The following is a 20,349-nucleotide window of genomic DNA, read 5'->3' on the forward strand; positions in this document are numbered from 1 at the left end:
GTGAAGTCTTCAAAATGAGCCCCAAATGCTGATTTCAGCCTGTCTTGTTTTCAAAATTACAGAGCAACCCATTTTGTCAAGGCACAAAGTGAACAGCACCAATAATTAAAAGGCAATTATAATTAATTGTGCAGGGGCAGAGCTGTTTCAATGCCTTTGGACAGAACTTGGACAGGGCTGCATGGCCACCAGTGATAAATACATGTGGGGGTGGAGCTGGGTGGGGGAGGCCCATCCAGATAGAGGCAGAAAATGCAGGAAATCTCTGTTTCTCAAGTGCACAGTGGGCTGATGGAAAGAGCCAGATTCCAGTCCCTCCGGCACCTACTAGCTGGGTGACTTTGAACGAGTTGTTTTGCATTTCTGGGTCCCAGTTATCACCTGCTTTCCCTCCCCATTCTCCATTCTTGAATCAAATGAAATCATGGATGAGAATGACCTTTGTAAACTTGAATGTGCTCTACAAATAAATGTCTTATGAGCCTTAAAGCTCTTTTTAAGGGCTGATTTTTATGATGCTATTATTAGTGATTGTTATTCTATGACCAACTCGCCATACATGAAATCCCTTGGAGGTCAAGACATCCACTTGCAAATATGTACAGTGTCTAGAACATGGTGGGAGCTCAGTGAATATCAAATACTTTCCACTTCTTCTCAAGGTTGCTAATCCAGGGGTCCCTGATTTTTGGGTGAGGAGAGGTCCTAGAATCACTGGATGGGGGAGATTGTGTGAGGGCAGGGACGACACAGCTGCCCTACTAGCAGGTGGTGATTGGAGCCACCACAATATCTCTCTCCATGGGGAATCTTGACAAATGATGCAAAGGATGGGAGCAACAGGGTATGATGGGAAGAACACAGAATCTGAGGTTTGAATCCCACCCTCTGCTATTTTTCATTTTCCTGATTTTCGACAAGTTATTTGCTCCCTCTGGTCTTCAATTTCCTTTTCTGAAAGAAATAGATTCCATTCAACTGAACAAACTTTTATTGAATAGTTAGTATGTGGAAAGGGCTCTGATGGATGCTGAGAACACAAAGATAAAAAAAAATGATAGTTCTCTTGCCCAAGCTCACATTCCACCAGGGTGAGGAGGACAGGACATGAACATAAATGAGTGTACTGCAAAGCAGGGTGTGATTTAAGACAAAGCACTCTGGGAAAATGTGAAGGGAGATCCCTTTTTGTGGTGGCCATCAAGGAAGGCTTCCGGAGAGAGAATGTACTTGAGTTGAGCCTTGAAGAAAACAGAACTGTAAACGCAGAAGGTCTTCAAGGTCCCTTTTCCAGCACTAAAGTCTACAAGATAGTTATCTCAAGGGTTCAAGTAACTTAGAATTCTGTCCTAAGTGACCTTCAGATCTATGGGCTGGGGGACCCTGCCAATCAACTTCCTTAAGATGGACCCTGTTGACAGCTTTAACTTCTCAGGAAATCAGATCCTTCATACAACAGACTTACAGGAATGCTGCCTTAGGGCAAGTCTTTACAAATTGTTGTAGGAGTGGGGGGGGGCAAGAGGGGAGGAGCTAGGCAGGAACCTCAACTTCCCAGCCCTTCCTTCTTTGCCCTGAAAGAGGCAGTTGATGTGGAAGACCACTATTTCTCTATAATTTCTGCAAAAGTTCACATTCCAAGGTCATTGGTAGGGTTCCAATTTAGGGAGATAAACCATCAGGTCCCTAATGAAGCTTCCCTTAGTAGATCAACCTTTAGGCCAATAGTTCCTGCCATACACTTCTTTCCACAGTTTTCCAGATATTTTAACACATAGTAGAGAATGGGTATGATTGCTATGGAGATAGAGCCAGACAAATGTTCCAGTTTTTGGAAAAGGGAAGATAATGGGGTCTTTGAAATCTGTAGGTTGGTAAGCTTGACTCTGATATCTGATAAAATTGTATGAAATATTGTTAAAATTAATATTACTAATATTGTCTGAGGGTATTTAGAAAGGGAAGCAGTGATCGTGAAGAGTCAGCACTTATTGATCAGGAACAGATTCTGGGGGCAACTAGATAAGAGAGAAACAGGCCTGGAGATAGATACTTCTTAGCTGTGTGACCCTGGGAAAGTCACTTAACCCCAATTGGCTAGCCCTTACTGTTATTCTGTCTTAGAACCAATGCCCAGTATTGATTCTAGGATGGAATGTAAAGGTTTTTAAAAAAATGTTATGGGAAGCTAGATGGCTCAGTGGAGAGAGAGCCAGGCCTAGAGAGAGGAAGAGGGTTCAAATCTGACCTCAGATAATTTTTAACTGTGTGGCCCTGGGCAAGTCACTTAACTCTAGTTGCCTAGGCCTTATCACCCTTCTGCCTTGGAACTGATATTTAGTAACAATTCCAAGATGGAAGGCAAGGTTCTTTTTAAAAAAAGATCATGATAGATGAACCTCATCTTTTTGGACAAGGTTACTCGAGAAGTAACCATGGCAATAGCTTGATAGGGGCACAGCCAGAGTCCTCTACTGCGAAGTCAAGAGAAACTGTGGCTTCCAACACATTGGGTGGATTCACTGTGGTGAACTCTTGGAAAGACCTGGCCAAGAGACATAGAGCATGAGTGGGCACAGAGGGTGGGTAGGTAGGCATGGATGGGTTGCAATCTGCAGCACTGGAGAGAACAAACAAATGGACAAGATCACAGACCCATAGAGGATGTGATGAAGTCATCAGTGTCATGGCAATAATAGAGTCCATTTCAGCAAAAACCTTCTAAGACATCTTTCTGGGCAAGATGGGAAGATGTGAGCTAGTAGATGGCATCATTGAAACCAGTAGAATGACTGGCCCCCAAGAGTAGTCATTAATGGATTGCCATCCACTTGGAAGGAGACAGCTAGTGGAATGCCCCAAGGATCTGTCCTTGGTCCTGGACTATTCAATGGTTTTTGTTGGTGCTGGTGGTTTGTCAAAGCCTTGGGTGAAGGCAGAATTAGGAAGCCAATCAAATCTGTAAATGATCCAACTCTTTCTAGGCTATCGTTTCCTTCCTTTCTACCTTCCTAACCCTTCTACCTTCCTCTAATGAAACATTAGAAAGAGCACAAGCCCAAAGAGTCAGAATTTCTGGGCCTGAATCCCAGTCCTCTCACCCACGGGACTTCAGGCAAATCACTTCACCTATCTGAGTCTCCTTTTCTTCACTTCTAAAATGAAGGGGTTGGAATTGAATTTAATAAAACATATGGAACCTCCCTTTCTCCTTCCACATGAAAAAAAAATAAAATGAAGGGGTTGGGCTGGATAGCTGTCTTGAGGTTCCTTTCAACCAACTCTATAATTTTATCATCTCCGGGCAGGGCTGCTTCTAAGGTAGCCCAGACTCCTGGCATGACAGAGGCCTTACTTAGCTGGAAGGTCTGGAGGAATGGTGTCTCTTCAGTCTTCCTTTGCTAACTTGTTTCAGAGTCTCGGAAGTCATGATTAATTGGAAATCTCACGCCATGCCAGGAAAATTCATGCCAGGATTTTTTAGACATGTCAGGTTGACTGTGCTATCAAAACCTTGTCATGTCTCCGCTGAGCACACCCTGTCTCTCCTCCTCTATTGAAATATGCCAAGCTCGGCACACATCGTGCATTCTGCCAGAGAAGGCTTCACAACCTTTCACTACCGATCGAGCACAGACCGAGATCATGGCCCGCATCGGGAGCCCCCGCTGGGACTCCGAGGCCCCCCTATTGCAATCACTCACACAGACTGCCTGCTGCCTCAGGCCTATCAAGGCCAAACTGCTGCCAAGGTTTGGAGGCTGTGATTCTAAGAAACTGTCTCAGAGACAGAAATACCACATCCCTGTTTTGACAAGGGAAAGAGAACCAGTCGCCCATGCCTGTATCGAGACACAACACATCCTTCTCTGATTTCAGGAGAGGCTGAAAAAGAGCACTGTAATTGTCATCTCTTGTTTTTCAGAAGAAGAAACTGAGACCAAGAGATTTTAGGGGACTAATTCCTAAGATCATAGGTCTAGAGCTAGACTAGACCTCAGGAACTTTATTTTACAGATGAGGAAACTGAGACCAGGAGATATTAAGTGACTTACTCCTAAGATCATCGGTTTAGAGCTGAACTTGACTTCAGATACTTCATTTTATAGATGAGGAAATTGTGTCCCAGAAATGGGGAAGTAGTAATAGCAGATGGAATTTGAACATAGGTCCTCTAGAGATAGCAAGGCACAATAGAAAAACCATTGACTTTGGAACTAGAGGACCTGGGTTCAAATCTCATTTCTAACCCTTCTACCTATGAAACTTTGGACAAGTGACTTAATCTGCCTTGATTTCCTTCATCAATAAAATGAGTGAGATGTGACTGCCTCTGTTAAATCCAATTCACACACAAGTGAAGACATCACCATATCTGATGTCATTGTCCTTTTCGAAAATGAAGGAAGAGAGGATGAACCTTATTTATTAAAAAGTCAATATAAAATTATAAGTGACTTAGTTCAGAAGGTTCATGTTGTGAGATATTTCACTGTTAATAATAACAAAATGGCTGTGAAAGAAAAAAAAAAGAAAAGAAAATGAAAAAAAAGAACAACAGGGTTGACTAGATGACCACTAGCTCCTTTGTTTATATCCAAGACTATATAGAACCTCTTTGGAGATTTGCTTTTCCTACCCCACCTCTACTTTCCCCCCAATAATATCAATGGGAGAATACTAAGCTTATTAGTTGTCACAACTTCTGGGAACAAAAGTAGTGGGGATAGCCATATTTGCACTATTGTCCCATTCCAGCCCAGCCAGTCTGGGGACTTGGATGGATTTTACTGAAGAGAATGTTGAGCAGAAAAGCAATTGGTTGTTTATTTCTACCACATTTTACCTTAAAGATATCAGAGTAGAATGAATAGTGTTAGATTTGGAACAGGGAAGATCTGAATTTGAATCTTACCTCAACTTATGATGTAACGCTGAGCAAGTCCCTTGCTCAGTTCCCTGAGCTATAAAATGAGGGATTGAACTTACTGGGGTTTCTAAAGTCCCCTTCTGCTCTCTATCTACAATCCAAAGGGCCATCCAATGAGATATGGTCTGCTTCAGGCACATCTGATTGGTTTTCCCACCTTTGATGCTATGGACAGAGAGCCAGCGATCAATGAGGTTGCATGGGAATGTGGGAATTTCTAAGATGCAAAGTTTCAGGCATGGGCAGGGAAGTGGAATCACTAAGTCCCAAGCATAAATAGCCTATGAAAGAAAGACTTTGCCCTCGGATCCAGACAGCTTTTCTGAGCACCTGAGACCACCTCCCCCATGGGGGTTCTGGGAGCCTGTAAAGCCCAAAGGGGAGGGGGATGGTGTTACTGTCATTATTCTCACTGGTATGATGGCCTCATATAAAGAACAGAATCTAAGTACCTAGCCCAGACAGAAAGTCTTTCAGCCATCCCCCAGCACCCAGGATTATTGTCTATCCACATCCCTTTCCTAGACAGACAGCATAGTAGAGTGGAAAGAGAATTGAACCTTGGAACCTAAAATTTAAATACCAGTTCTGTTACTTATTATCTGTATGATCTCTGATCAATAAATCTGTCTGGGCCTCAGTTTCCTGGAGTTAGAATGAAGACTTGAGTTCAAATCAATTACTCTGACTGTCCTTCAGGCCTGGAGCACTGTCCCTCCTCATCTCTACTTATTGACCTCCCTGGCTTCCTTTAAGTCCCAATTAAAATCCCACCTTTTTCAGGAAACCTTTCCCAACTCCTCTTAATTTCAGTACCTTCCCTCCTTTAATTATTTCCTTGTTGTTCAGTCGTTTCAGTCATGTCTGATGCTTCATGACCCCATTTGGGATTTTCTTGGCAAAGATACTGAAGTGGTTCATCATTTCCTTCTCCAAGTCATTTTATAGATGAGGAAACAGAGGCAAACAGGGTTAAGTGACTTGCCCAGGGTCATACAATTACTGGCATCTGAAGCCAGATTTGATCTCAGGAAGACGAATCTTCCTGATTCTAGGCTGGGCACTTTATCTACTGCCCACGTAGCTACCCTATTCTATCTCAAGACTATAATTTTGTGATCTTTCCTCCCAGGTTTTATTTTATACCCTGCCCTCTACCAACACTAAGCCTCCTCTCTAGTCTCAGAGCCACAATACACCAATCCCTTATCATCTCTCTCCAGATTTATTTTAATAGCCTTCTAACTGGTCTGGCCACCTCCTGTGTCTCCTTTCTCCAATTCACTGTGCTCAGGCTGCCAGATTAATCTTCTTCACATACATCTTGACATCTGTCACTTCTGCTTTGGATGGTTCTTTAGTAGCCAGGTAAAATCAGATGTCACTGGAAGGCACTCTCATAATCTGGTGCCTTTTGATCTTTTTAGGCTTATTGCAAAGTGTTCTCTACCTTCCCTAGGCAACCTGGATTACTAATTCCCACCTGATATGGAGAGTAGAAAAGGTACATTGGATTTGGAATCAAAGACCTGGATTCCAACTCCAGCTAAATCACTGTGACACCTGGGTAAGTCCTCAAACCCTCTAGATCTCAGTTTCTTCATTTGCTAAATGAATGAATTGAATCAAATGATCTCTAAGGTCCTTTTCTAGCCCAATGATCCTGTGCTATCCTAACTTCCTAGCACCATATTTTTATTTATTCAGTTCCCTATGCCTAGAAGGACCTCCCATCAGAAATCATGTGGCATCGAGACAATGGATTTGGAGAGCCTGGGGTTTAATTCTTGCCTCACACACTTCATTGCTATGTGACTCCAACAAATCCTTACATTCCCTCTGACTTAGTTTCCTTACCTGTAAAATCAATAAATCAATAAACATCTATTGAGTACCTTAAGGGAGTCAGGCAATAGCATCATGGAGGTGAGGATGGGGGGAAGTGATACACATAAAGAAGGCACTTTTATAAACATGTTACTATTAGAGAAAAGAAAGGTTTCCTCATCCTTCCACTAAGGTTCTCTTCCTTCTGTGATGCTTCCTTGTGGGTTGGAGTACAGACTTTGAAGATGGCAGGATTCTCATCTGAGGACCAGCCTAGCTTAGGGAGGAGAAGTCAGGTCCCAACAGTTTTTTTTTTCTGTGACCACAACAGGTCCTGAAAACCTTCTCCAGCAAGGTGTGCCAGGCTCATGATCTGCCCAGGTCCAGGTCTTCAGCTACCTAATGAGATCTTGCAGCTCCTTTCAGGTGTCCTCCTCATCCCAAAGGACATCAGGCTAATATTGATGGATCACCTTGGCTGAGCTGAAAAGGCTTTCCAATGAGGCTCAGAATGCAACAACTCCTGAGAGGGGGAACACATTGAGTGAATGGAGGAACACACTGACTGAGCTCCCCATCCCTGGAAGTGTGCAAACAAAAGCAGATGACCACTTGGTTGGGGATTCAGGCATTCAGTTTGATTCAAGTCAACACACATTTTAAAGCATCTGCTTAGTGCCAGATCTTGTGTTAGATGCTGGGGAAAGAAACAAAGATAAAAATGAAGTTGTCCATGCCCTCAAGGAGCTTACATTCTACTGTAGGCACTGGGCAGGAGATTGGACCAGATGCTCATTGAGTTCCCTTCTAATTTTAAGATTTGATGAGGTATAAGTGACTAATATTGGATCCCTACAGAAACTGGAGGTAAGGGCAAGACTTAGGCCACTCACTGACTAGAGAAGACCACAAATGCCCCCTGGAAAGGGGAAGGTTAAGGCAAACAACACGTTGGTACTGACTCACCATGTGCTGGGTTGCCATTTGGTCCAAGGTAGGTCTTATTTGGTGGTGAAGGTCATCCTAGGGTCATGGAATCATAGACCCAGGGCTGGAAGGGGTCTTAGAGATCATCTAGTCCAACCCCCTCATTGTATGAGGAAAAACAAGCCAAGGAGGGGTGAGTACCTTGCCCCAGTCCCCCAAAGTATTAAGTAGACAAGCTGAGATTTGAACCCAGATATCTGGCTCCAAATCCAGCTATCTTTCCACTGTACCATATTGAGGAGTTGACATCAGAAGAGTGGCTGAGGGAGTCCAAGCTAATACCTCAAGGTAGCCACAGGGATAAGAGCATCTAATTTCTTCCCAAAGGGCTCTCCCTTGGGCCTGCAATTACCAATCAAGATGTCTTTGGCGACAAATAGAAGATTTGAAGTCTTGGGCCCATCTGCCTTCCCTTCTGTCAAAACAAGCTTTTGATCCATACAGTAGGCCCGGGTACCAGATCTGAAACAGAGCCAAGGGTTGGCTTTCATCTCTTAGGAAGAGAGAAGGCTTTACCCACCTGGCTCTGCTATATCAGGTCCTTTCATAAAGCGGTGGCAGGCTAGGAGAGGGGTGGCCAGGTAGTAATTGCTTATAATGTAGAGCCACAGAGGGTCAAGTTCAATCGAATAGGCATTTTTCAAGCACCTACTATGTGCTAGGTGCCAGGGACACACAGACCAAAAAACATGAAAACTTCACTGCCCTCAAAGGGCTTACATTCTATCAAGGAAGAGAACATGTACACAGATAAGTCAACAGAGAATTTATACAAGGTAATATCTAGATAAGTGAGGCAAGAAAGACTAACACAATTAGGGCTGGAGAACAGATTAGGAGAAGTGTCCTGTACAAGGTGGCATTTTAGGTGAGTCTTGAATAATGGTAGGAGAGAAGACATTTCAGGCATAACAGACAACCTTTGCAAAAACACAGTTGTTGAATGTTAACAGAATATAATATTGAGAGGATAGCAAGTGGGTCGATTTGGGGGGAACATAGAATTCATGGGGCATTATTGCTTGTTAGGAACAATACTCCTTTTTTATACACAATTCCATGCATGCAATCACCCAGTTTTGGTGGAAATTGTGGCCCAGGGTCTTCTAAATTCTGGGCTCTCAAAGACCATGTCTGATTCTGGGTCTGATCCTTGGGGCTGGCCCCAAGAAGGTAATTTTTCTCTCTTTGGCTCATTGCTTCAGTTCTAAATCTCTGATCCATACAAAAGTCTCCAAGTGTCTACCCTGGAGATCTCTAGTACAGGGGAACCCACTACCTTATCAGGAAACCCATTCTACTTTGGGATAGTTCTAATTGTTAGTTTTCCTTACATTGTCTAAATCTTCTCCTTGGAAGCTTCAACTCACTGCTCTTACTTCTGTCCTCTCAGATGGCCATAGTCAGCATTATACAGAAATTGTATCATTTAGTTAGGCTACCTGCTCCCCAATGTATCATCTCCAATGCCTGTCAAAGCATCTGCAATTTCACTACTAAAGATTCATTTGGTTGGGTCTTGAAGAAATTCACAGAATTACAGAATGTCAGAACCAGGAGGGACCTTAAAGATCAACCAACTAATAGGTATTTATAATTCTCATGAAACATAATAATATAATATGCAATAATTGTTATCATTTATTACATGGTACTATATGGTAGGGACATGTGAAATTCAACAATCTCCAAAGAATCAAGAATGAGTATCCTACACAATCAGACCTTTCAGATATATGGATTAGGGGAAGAGCTCAAGGTCAAATAAAAGACCACAGAGGATACAATGAACAATTTTGGTTACACAAAAGTTTAAAGTTTTTGTACAAACAAAACTAATGAGGTTAAACTTAGAAGGGAAGCACATAAATGAGGAACAAATTCTGTAGCAAATTTCTCTGATAAGCGTCTCATTTTCAAAATATATAGAGAGAACTGATTAAAGTTTGTAAGAATAAGAGCCATACCTCAATTGATAAATGGAGAAAGGATCTTCACAAGCAGTTTGCAGAGGAATAAACTCAAGCTATCAATCACTATATGAAAAAAGGTTTTCCAAATCATTGATAGTTTGAGAAATTAAAATTAAAGCAACTCTCTACCTCACACTCAACAAATTGGCAAAATTGACAAAAAATGGAAAATGACAAATATTGGAAGAGCTTTGGGAAGGCAAGAACATTAACGCATTGTTGGTGGAGTGCAAAATGGTCAAGCCATTCTGGAAAGCAATTTGGAACTATAATCTAAACTGTGCATATCTTTTGGTCCAACAATAGAAATGACCAAATTCAGAAATGACAAATTCGAACTCAAAGAGCTCGAAGAAATAGGAAAAGAATCTATAAGTGCACATATAGCAATTTCAGGGGTTTGGCTATTTTTCTTTGCTGACAAAAAACTGGAAACTAAAGGGAGGCCCATCAAATGGGAAATAGATCAACAAATTATATTCCATGAATGCGAGTGAATGTTCTGTGCTCTAAGAAATGACAGAAAAGACACTTTCAGAGAAACCTGGGAAGATTTATATAAATTGATCCAGAATAAATTGAACAGAACCAGAAGAACAATTTATACAACACCCACATTGTAAATACAAACAATTTTGAAAGACTTCATAAATATGATCAACAAAATTATCAACCATGATGCAGCATGTTCCCCACCCTGTGAGAGACTATACATATATATTAAAAGGTTTTCTTACATACACACATACATACACACTCCCACTGGGGGTGGGGAAAGATGATAGGAAAAGAAAGTACATTTTTTATTCATTAAAAAATTAAGTTAAAATAAGATAAAAATAATCACACTGAGAGCTCATATGTAGTGGAAGTGAGAAGGTTACAATACAGAACCAATTAGGAACTCCAAAAAATAGAAGCAAAATATGTCATCAGGGAAATATGCAATGGGGAGGAGAAAAATAAGCATTTATTAAGTACCTACTAAGTGTCAGGCACTATGCTAAGCACTTTACATATCTTATTTGACTCATAACAACTCAAAGAGGTAGATCTTATATTATTATGCCCACTTCATAGTTGAGGAAACTGAGGCAGACAGAGATTAAGTGATTTGATTAGGGTCACAAAGGCAATGAGTGTCTGAGGCCAAATTTGAACTCAAGTCTTCCTGTCCCTACAAGGTCCAGAATTCTCTTCACTTTACCACCTGATAGGACAAGGAAATGGACTGACCACTTGGAGAGGAGGGGGAAAGGATAAGTGGACTGCTTCCTGGAACCCTCACAAAGTCAGAAGAAAACAAGAAAAGCCTTTAGGATATCAGGCCCATCTCTAGTGGCTAATTAACAGGATGGGCTATGATCTTTATTGGGGGGAACTTGAAAAGATGAAGTCGTAGACCCTTTGGCATACTTGCATACTGTATGTAATGGGGTCTAGGTACACAAAGATAAAACTAAATAAGTCTCTGCCCTCAAGGAGGAGGCTACAGTCTGTTGGAAGAGGTAACATGTACACATAAGTAAATGCAAAGTAAAAACAGGGTCATCTGGTCCAACTCCCACATTTTGTAAATAGGGAAACTGAGGCTTATTTGCTTTTCTTCCAGAGTCTCTATAATTTGTCATAAACATATCTGTGTTTCACTGTTGGAAGGTTGAAACCCTTTTAAATCCTTTATCAGTCGATAATTCAGTAAGATGGGATAGAAAGACCCTTCTCATTCTAAAATACATTATGGGGCAGAGAGGTGGTCATCCAAGAAAGATGGAAATAAGTCCACAAAGCAGAAGTGGAGGGAACCAAAGAGGAACAGAAAACCTCAGAACTGGATATCTAAGAACACAGAATATTAAACTAGAAGGAACCTAGAAACCACATTGTCCAACTTACTCATTCATGATGAAGAAACCAGTCAGAGAAGTCTATTTTCTCATTATCCTCCTCCTAAATCCTCTCACACCTCAGATATCTTATCTGTCTGCCCTTCCTTTGGAGTATACCTTCTCCCTAACCAAATATAAGGGCAGCATTTTGATTTGGTATAAAGGTACTGGATTTTGAATCAGATATTTCAAGGACCAGCTGGATTGGCTTGGACCTTGGGTTCAAATGCCATTTCTTTTTATTTTATTTTTTTAGAATAGAAATTTTTCATTTAATTATTTATTTAATTAAGTTCAGACCCCATTTCTAAGAGTAAATCACTTAACCTTTCTGGACCTGTTTCCTTCTTTACAAAAAGTGGAGGTCAAACTAAGCAATCTCAAACTCCCTTCTAGCTTTCAATACTGAAAAATAAAGGTTCAGAGAGATATACAACCAAAAAGAACCCTAAGGGTCATCAAATCCAAGCCAGAGGCAGCTGGTTGACACAGGGGATAGAGCCTTCAACCTGGAGTCAGGAAGAGTCATCAAATCTGGTCTGAGACCCTTCCTAGCTGTGTGATCCTGGACAAGTCACTTAATCAACCCTGGTTGCCTCGGTTTCTTTATCTGTCAAATGAGCTGGAGAGGGAAATGGCAAACCATTCCAGTGTCTGCCAAGAAAATCCCAGATGAGGTCACTGAACAACAAGACCCCAATCCAGTCCATCATTTTACAGACATTGAGACTTAGTCCTTTGGCCAAGGTCACTCAGGTTGTGAGTAAAAGATCCCCTGATATATATCTTGGAGGTACCAAGTTCTTTAGTAAAGGAGTAAAAGAGCTAGGATTAGAACTTGGGTCCTCCAACCCCCCGATCTAACATGGGTCCCAATGTATGATACTGCCTCTTGAGCTTGGGAAAAAATTTGAGTATATTCTCTTTCCCAATGATCCCAACCAGAAGGCGTGATTCAGCCTTTGGCTTGGGTTTTTGTTTTCTGTCGAGGAGGGAGAGGGACAGTATATTTTAAGAATAAATTTTACTGATGTTTTTCATTTTTTAAATCACAGTCATTCCCAGAAATATCCTCCTTTGTCCCCAAGCCTACAAATGGAAGCTTTCCTCACAATAAAATAAAATAAAGGAGACAGTCAGGATACTTCACAAATATTCTGATTTTGGCTCTCCAGGCTCCTCTAAGATTGACAAGAGAGATAAGGCTTGGATTCGTGATTTCACTAATAAAGAAAACCTTCTGGGAGATGGATGCAGGTCAGTACCCTCTGGGCAACTTAGTCTGAGATACTTGTTTGGGGACATTGAGAGGTGAAATGATTTGCTCACAGGTCCACAGCTGGGGCACATGGCAGAAGCATGCCTTGAACACAGTAGGTCAATAATCTCTCTGGCTAATCTTAGAATTTAAAATCCTTGGGGACCAACTAAAATATATATATATATATATATATATATATATATACATATATATATATATATTCAATCCAACCATAAAATTGACCCCTTACAATAAACATTCATTAAGTACCTACATGATTCAGCTGATAGAGCTCAAGAATTCTATGCTGATGTCTGAAAATTTTAGCTAAAGGGATAAAACTCAAAAACTGTTTCCAATGGAACAGCTGTACCTGTTTTCTCTAATAATGTTGATGAAGATTTGAAGTGGGCAGAGGAAAATATGCCTTTCTCTTTCACAGATGTAGTTCTTCTAGTATTTGTGGGCTCAGATGGGGAAAGAATGTGATGATCGAGTATGAAATGTCAGGAAGAATTGTTACTTTCAGAAAGGATAACCTGATTGGAACCTGCACAGACAAAGATGGAGCGATTGGACAGACAACCAATCATTACTGGTCTAAGCTCTTAAAAAAAAAAAAAGGATTTTTACCAATTGTGCAAATTGGTAAAGGGACCTCACTCCATCTCTCATCTCCATGCCCTTATCCGGACTGTCCCTCATGCCTGGAATGCTGTCCCTTCCTCAGCTCTTAGACTCCAAGAGAATCCCTGATTTCTCTCAAAACTCAGCTCAAGCACCACCTCCAAAAGGAGGCCTTTACTAATCCGCTCCACTTACTAGTGCCTCCCCCCACCTCAAATACTTGTACTTATAGTCAAGACATGTGCTGGTAAATGTTTAATAACCAGCTCTCTAGGAGGGGAAAAAAGGACATGGTGACACACTTTTAGATTTAATCTGAATTATTAACATTTCCCCTTTGGTTTCTTAAGTCTAGACAATCAATAATACAATAAACCAAACCAATTTGTTGCACGGGTAATTTCTAAGGTGTGAATGCTCACACTGAAAATTTAATAATTCCATCCCCGGTTGGAGCTGGTTCAAATACTGCCCCCACCTAGAGTGAATGGATTTTGTGTCTGTACATGCACTTTATTTCCCCGGATATATATCTTGGAGGTACCAAGTTCTTTATGTGTGGTGCTCCTCTCGCCCACTAGAATGTCAGCTCTTTGAGGGCAGGATTTTTTTTTTTTTGCTTCTTTTGTCTTTGTATCCCCACTGTATAGCATCATGCTTAATTAGGTACTTTATTAATGCTTGTTGATTGGTTGAATGAAGGCAAAACATGGAATGCTATGAGCACACCTGGCCAGGTATACAGCATTCTGCCCCAGTCTCTACCATACAAGTATGGCATGGCCAGAGAACAATCCCCTTGGGGAAAAATCCTAGGAATTTTAGTGACTACAAGCTCATGAGTCAACAATGCGATGTGGCAGCCAAGAGTCAGTATGATCTTAGAATCTGATTCATCAAGGCATAAAGTGTGTCCCTAGAGGGAGGTGATATTCTGTCTTCCCTTTTGGTCATCTCTGAGAAGCCAAGTTTAGTTATGCTGGACACTGACAAACCAGAGACTGTCTAGATGAGGACACCCAGAGTGCTGATGGGGAATGTTTAGCCCAGAGAAGAGATCTTGTCTCTGGGGTCAGAGGACCTGGGTTCAGATCCCGCCTCTGACATTTACTCACTGTGCAATCATTGGCAAATCCCGTCCCTTCTCTGGCTTCAGTTTTCTCATCTTTGAAATGAGCTGTGGTGCCAAACTCCAATAGAAACAAGAGGTCATTAATCCCTCTATACGGTTCCCAAAGGCAGCATATTGACTTAGTTTTGAAATGTAATGTTATCTATGTTCTATTTATTTTGTTAAATATTTCCCAATTATATTTTAATCTGGTTCAACCTGTGGGTCTTGTGTCTGACTTCTCTGGACTAAAAGCTGCTGAGGTCCCTGCCAACTCTCTCTGTCTCTCTCTCTCTGTGTCTCTCTCTCTCTCTCTCTGCCTCTCTCCCTCCCTCTCTCTCTCTTTCTGCCTCTCTCTCTGTCTCTGTCTCTGTCTCTCTCTCCCCCCCCCCCTTTCTTTCTCTGTGTGTCTCTCTCTCTTCCTCTTGCTTTCTCTCCCCTCTTCTCTACCTCCCCATTGAGATTATCACATTAAAGCATTTGAAAAGGGCAGTCAGGGGGAAAAGAGATTAGCTTTGTTGTATTTGGCCCCAAAGAGCATAAGGGGGAGAAGAGGAAGTAGATTTTAATCCAGCATAAGAAAAAGCTTACAGATAATTAGAGCGGTCTCAAAATGGACTGGGCTACTTCAGGAGGAAGTGAGTATCTCCTCTTTAGAGAATATGTAAAGTCTTAATGATAACTTTGGAAGATAGTTGTAGAAGGAATCCTCAAGAAGATGGAGGTTGAATGAAATAACCTCTAAGGCAATGACTCAAAATGTATTAGGTACCTACTGTGTGCCAGAAGGACAGCTAGGTGGAACAGTGGATAGAATGCCAGACCTGGAGTCAGGAAGGCTCATATTCTGGGATTCAAATCTGGCCTCAGACACTTACTAATTATGTGATCTTGAACAAGTCATTTAATCCTTCAGTTTCCTCATCTATAAAATGAGCCGGAGATGAAAAGGACAAACCACTCCAGTATTTCTGCCAAGAAAACCCCAAATGGACTCACAAATGGTCAGACATGACTGAAACAATTGAATTACAACAACAAACATGCTAGACACTGGGCTAAGCTCTAGGGATAGAGAGAACGCCAAAGAAAGGGCCTGTTCTCCGGAAGCTTCCATTCTAGGGGAAGGGTAGGGGTAGGCACATAAAGAGCCAGGTAGCCACAGGTGCACATGGAGTGGATAGAAGACAGTTTTAAGAAGGGAAGGCTCTGAGGTCCCTTCTAAGCCTGGGAGTCTGTGATTCCACCCTTTGTGTGCCTTATTAAAGGTGAAGGTGTAATGAGAGCTTAAAGGGGAAGCAATGTCCACACTCAGAGAAAGAACTGTGGGAGTAGAAACACAGAAGAAAAACAACTGCTTGATCACATGGGTGGATGGGGATATGACTGAGGATGTAGACTCTAAGCCATCACCCTAATGTAAATATCAATAGTATGGAAATGGGCCTTGATCAATGACACATGTAAAACCCAGTGAAATTGCTTGTTGGCTACAGAAGTGGGTTACAAGGAGGGGAGGGACAGAACACAAATCATGGAACCATGGAAAAATATTATTTTTTTTATTTTATTTAGTCAATTTAGAACATTATTCCTTGGTTACAAGAATCATATTCTTTCTCTTCCTTCCCCCACCCCTTCCAGTAGCCAATGCGCAATTCCACTGGGTATTACATGTGTCATTGATTAAGACCCATTTCCATACTATTGATATTTACATTAGGGTGATGGCTTAGAGTCTACATTGTCAGTCATATCCCCATCCACCCATGTGATCAAGCAGTTGTTTTACTTTGGTGTTTACTCCCACAGTTTTTCATGGGAAAATCTTCAAAATTAATTAATTAATTAAATAAACTTAATTTAAAAAACAAACAAACAAAAAGGAAAAACAATGGATTAACCTAGCAGCAGGAAGATCTGAGTTTGAATCCTAGGACTTAGCACTTGGTACTTCATTTGAAAATCTAGTACTGAGGTACTAGTAGCAGATGGAAAGCCCAAAATTTGAGATCTAATTGAATAAGACCAAGTTTCATGACAGCTTGTAGAGAGAGAGATCAGATATGTACACAGATCAGCATAACAGAAAGAATAATACAGCACTTTGTGGTTTGTAAAGAATTTTACAAATATTATTATATTTTTGTCCTAACAACAACCCTGGGAGGTAGGTGCTATTTTCAACCTATTTTAAAGAGGAGGAAGTTGAGTCTGAGAGGGAAGTTAAATTGCTTGCCCAAGGTTACCCAGCTAGGAAGTGAGACAAGATTCAAACTCAGCTCTTCCTGATGCCAATTTTATCCAACACTTAACCTGTAAGTCCCTCAACCTTTAATAAGACACACAGCTATTAAGTATCTCAAGTTAAATTTGAATCTATGTTTTTTTTTTACTTCAACATTCTCCCTACTATGCCACCATTTATTTTGTTTCAGTCATTTTCATTCCTGTCTGATTCTGTGATCTCATTTGGGATTTTCTTGGGAGATACAGGAATGGTTTGCCATTTCCTTCTCCAGCTCATTTTCCAGATAAGGAAACTGAGGCAACCAGGATTAAGAGTCTCATCCAGGGTCCCCTAGCTATTAAGCATCTGAGGCTAGATTTGAACTCAGGAAGATGAGTCTTCGGGTCTCCAGACCTGGCACTCTCTCTACTGTGCCCTCTAGCTGTCTATTGTGTCACTAAGATGCCTCTAAATCACATCAGGTCATCAGTACTTAAAGGGATCCCAAATCTAAGGAGAATAGCTGAGGAAGACAAAAATGACAACTGGGGGGGGGGGGGGGGAGTGAGGAACAAAGAGAAGACTTCATAAAGAGGTCGGTCTCTCAATGAGGCCTTAAATGGATGGGTAGGACGGCACCAGGCAGGCACCGAGAAGAGACTGTTAGGAATAGTTTGGATAAAAGAGTGGAGATGAAAATGTTTATTTTCATAAACAAATTTGAAAATATTTTCATCTATTCCCCGGAGACTGAGCAAGCCTAGTTTCTCTGGAGTATGGAATTGGAAATAGTATTTCTACCCAGATATGTATTTTATAAAGTTTATTAGGGAGGGCAGACAATCATTCCTAAGTAACCTGACCATGTGATCCCTAGCCTGCCAGTCTCTTTCCTCTTTCACCCCTCACCTGCCTGCTCTGCATCCTAACTTCTTCCTTCTTCATTCTCTTCTGTCTTCCCTTGATCCTTTCTCAATCCTCCCTAATAAACTTTGTAAAATATATATCTGGGTAGAAATATTATTCCAATTCTTACAGTGGGCATTCCTAGGGGACGAATCAGATTGGGATCAGTCTGGAAAGAACCTTCAACCAATCATTTGATAAACCCATCCTCTGTGACAGCCACTGTGCCGAGCTCTGGCACAAGGAGCCCACGCTTTAATAAGAGACACCATAGACGAGAGAGAGAGAGAGAGAGAGAGAGAGAGAGAGAGAGAGAGAGAGAGAGAGAGAGAGAGAGAGAGAGAAAGAGAGAGAGAAGAGAGAGAGAGAAGAGAGAGAGAGAAGAGAGAGAGGAGAGAGAGAGAGAGAGAGAGAGAGAGAGAGAGAGAGAGAGGAGAGAGAGAGAGAGAGAGAGAGAGAGAGAGAGAGAGAGAGAGAGAGAGAGAGAGAGAGAGGGAGGGAGGGAGGAGAGAGAGGAGAGAGAGAGAGAGAGAGAGAGAGAGAGAGAGAGAGAGAGAGAGAGAGAGAGAGAGAGAGAGAGAGAGAGAAGCCTATGGAAGGTAATCTTGGAGGAGAGGGACAGGAAAGACTTTCTTCAGAAGGTAGGATTTCAGCCACATCTTGAAGGAAACTAGGGTCTTTAAGAGGCAAAGGGGAGCATCCCAGGCATGGGACATGGGTCTCTGATGGCGCATCACACCAAGGAAAAGCAAGTTGATTTTACTCGGGAAATGACAGGGAGCCATCGAGGGTTTCTGAGCAAGAGGGTGAGATAATCAGATTGAACTTTTTCCACCATTCCCACCCCCAGCTAAATATATTTTTCTCTTAAAAATGTTCTCTGTGGGTAGCTGTTAAATGATATAGTTGGACTCCAGAAGAGATTTAGAGACATGAAGAGGTCAAGAGAGAGAAAATAATTAAGCCAACTTCTGATGAAATCAAATAATTAAGCGGATTACATCAGTTGCTGGTGATTTATGGGCTGTCAACAGTGTTCCCTGTGTTCCTCTGTCTAAGAGGCCATTTCTGATAACTCTTGACACAGGGGGCATTTTCACAGAAGAAACCTTCTAAGTAATAATTAAGGAAGCAATTTTTCCAGCCATTGCCAGCAGCAGCAGAGCCTTCTGGGAATGACTCACCTAAAGTGGTTTGAATCCTTCTGCAGAGGACTCCATTCTGGAGCCACTCCTGAGGATGCACTGGGGGAAGGAGAGGCTTCTGTAGAAGAGAGTGCTGGGCTGAACCTCAGGAAGACCTTGGTTCAAATTCTACCTCCTGACATTTAATAGTGGCATAGTGCACTCAATCAGTTTACATGACTCTGAGTTCTATGTTCTGGGACCAAACAGAATAAGTCTCATCTTTCTTCCACCTGATGGCTTTTCATTGACTCAGGTTTACAATGAAAAGGAACTTCGGAGTGTAAGAGAGAAGTTACAAAAGGAGAGAAAAAATCAGATCCAGCAATGCAAAGGAACAGCCCAAGCAGGGAAAGGGCAAGAAAAACTCAAGATTCCAGGAAGGAATAGAGGAGCTGAGAGAATTCAAAACTGCCAGTTTACTGGGCAGCTCTCTGCTGGAGTGGATGGTCTGAGAGGAGGATCTCTGAGACGGAGGATCCCTCTGAACACTGACTGCCTTCCAGGGAACCCCTAAATCTCTCTGGTTCCAGCTGAAGACAAAAGTAGATTGGGACTTTATAGAAAGTCGTCTACTGAGAAGATTTCTCTTTCCCCACATTGTCGTGAACTTCAACTCATTGCCAGATTAGCTTAGGAGGAAGGACAAACCCAACAACTGACCAAAGGAGGGTCAGGCAAACAGCCTGAACCCATCAGGATTTGGGGGGGAGGTCAGTTGCTAATCTGTAGGGATTCCCATCTCCCACTTTGCTCACTCAACACCCTCACTCTCCCTGCCCTCTGTGTTCTCAAGAATAAAGTGTCACCATTTAAATCAGGTCTGCCTGCCTGCTGATATCAAAGAAGGAGACTGAAGATTTGGGGAGAATCATACCATTCCCCAAAAGGGATAACTAGTTCAAGACCAGGGCTGTGGAATGATTTAAGTCTCAATTGTGCTATCTTCCCCAAGGGGAAGAGAGGGGAGGATCAAGTTCTTTTCCTCTCTCCATTTCTTCAGTTCTCTTACCCTCTCTCTCCAGTTCCCCAGTGGTGTGTGTGTGTGTGTGTGTGTGTGTGTGTGTGTGTGTGTGTGTGTGAGACCTCCTTCTGGTCATATATTACAAGAGGCTCATTTTATAGATGAATAAATAGAGGCTGGAGGGGAGAGGGAGACTTGCCTAAGGTCACTCAAGTAGAAATCTTCCAGGGTGAGACTTGAATCCAGGCCCTTCTAGCTCCAAAGCTGTTGTGCTATCCTGTGTACCGTGCTGATTTTTAGCTATCATCTCTGAGGCTTCTCTTCTCCAGACTAAATATCTCTAGTTCCTTCAACCAACTCCCAAGTAGCTAGGAACCTGAAAAAAATGACTTGTGTTGTTATAATTACCAAGAAGGTGAGAGGTGCTGACCCAAATACCTGGAGTGAGAATCCAAGAAAA

General features: G+C 41.9%; 1 protein-coding gene and 1 non-coding gene across 3 annotated transcripts in view; both read right to left on the reverse strand.

The window, feature by feature from the left end:
• Window positions 1–20,349, reverse strand: part of MAN1C1 (mannosidase alpha class 1C member 1) — a 352,377-nt gene that overhangs the window by 95,893 nt on the left and 236,135 nt on the right. The window lies entirely within an intron of this gene.
• Window positions 7,280–7,339, reverse strand: MIR7309 (microRNA mir-7309). The gene has a single exon (NR_127520.1). It is a non-coding gene; the product is annotated as a microRNA mir-7309 (primary transcript).

Source organism: Monodelphis domestica, chromosome 4, assembly GCF_027887165.1.
Source record: "Monodelphis domestica isolate mMonDom1 chromosome 4, mMonDom1.pri, whole genome shotgun sequence".
Classification (NCBI taxonomy): Eukaryota; Metazoa; Chordata; class Mammalia; order Didelphimorphia; family Didelphidae; genus Monodelphis; species Monodelphis domestica.